The sequence below is a fragment of the Anneissia japonica genome, unplaced genomic scaffold, assembly GCF_011630105.1.
Source record: "Anneissia japonica isolate Jap-2015-1 unplaced genomic scaffold, ASM1163010v1 scaffold124487_len1530_cov155, whole genome shotgun sequence".
NCBI classification, from domain to species: Eukaryota; Metazoa; Echinodermata; class Crinoidea; order Comatulida; family Comatulidae; genus Anneissia; species Anneissia japonica.
This window is the reverse complement of record NW_022689528.1, coordinates 924-1,530: the sequence shown is the minus strand read 5'-3', so window position 1 is coordinate 1,530 and position 607 is coordinate 924. Positions and strand designations below refer to the sequence as shown.

The following is a 607-nucleotide window of genomic DNA, read 5'->3' as shown; positions in this document are numbered from 1 at the left end:
TTTCAACGTAGTATGACCGTAGACATGTGGATGATATTTCCACTCATAGTTAATCTGGGCATATATCATAATTATCCAATCATGAAGCTCTATGATTGATGACGTTTCATATCAACGCGCGCTTGTCTGGCGGGGATTTCCTCTGACTCCCCTGACCACTCTGCTGCGCCAGTACATTCTTTAGAAACACCGGTGTTGAACAATATACCAACCATTTTACTACGGCACTAACTAGGATGCTTTAGACAGAAGAAGACCGCCGTTTTGTTCAAAAGACCCTCGAACCGGCCTAACACCAGCGAATTAATTTCATATTGTTGATATGAACATATAGTACCTGTATAATTTTTAAGGTATGAGAGTGCAATTTCCGGGAAATTAGAGGTCCATATTCTCAAAATGTTTGCACCTCAGCCCCAACTATGTGGGCCCGAGTTCGTGTGGACTCGCACGCACCCCTACTTTAAAATTTGGAGGATAAATGTAAAAAGTCTACAGCACCCAGTATTCCCAGGCGGTCACCCATCCAAGTACTAACCGGGCCCGACGTTGCTTAAATTCGGTGATCGGACGAGAACCGGTGTTTTCAACGTAGTATGACCGTAGA

General features: G+C 44.0%; 1 non-coding gene across 1 annotated transcript; it reads right to left on the bottom strand.

Moving 5' to 3' along the window:
* Positions 1–489: 489 nt before the first annotated feature.
* LOC117124842 lies at positions 490–607 on the bottom strand. Its single transcript, XR_004448027.1, has one exon. It is a non-coding gene; the product is annotated as a 5S ribosomal RNA (ribosomal RNA).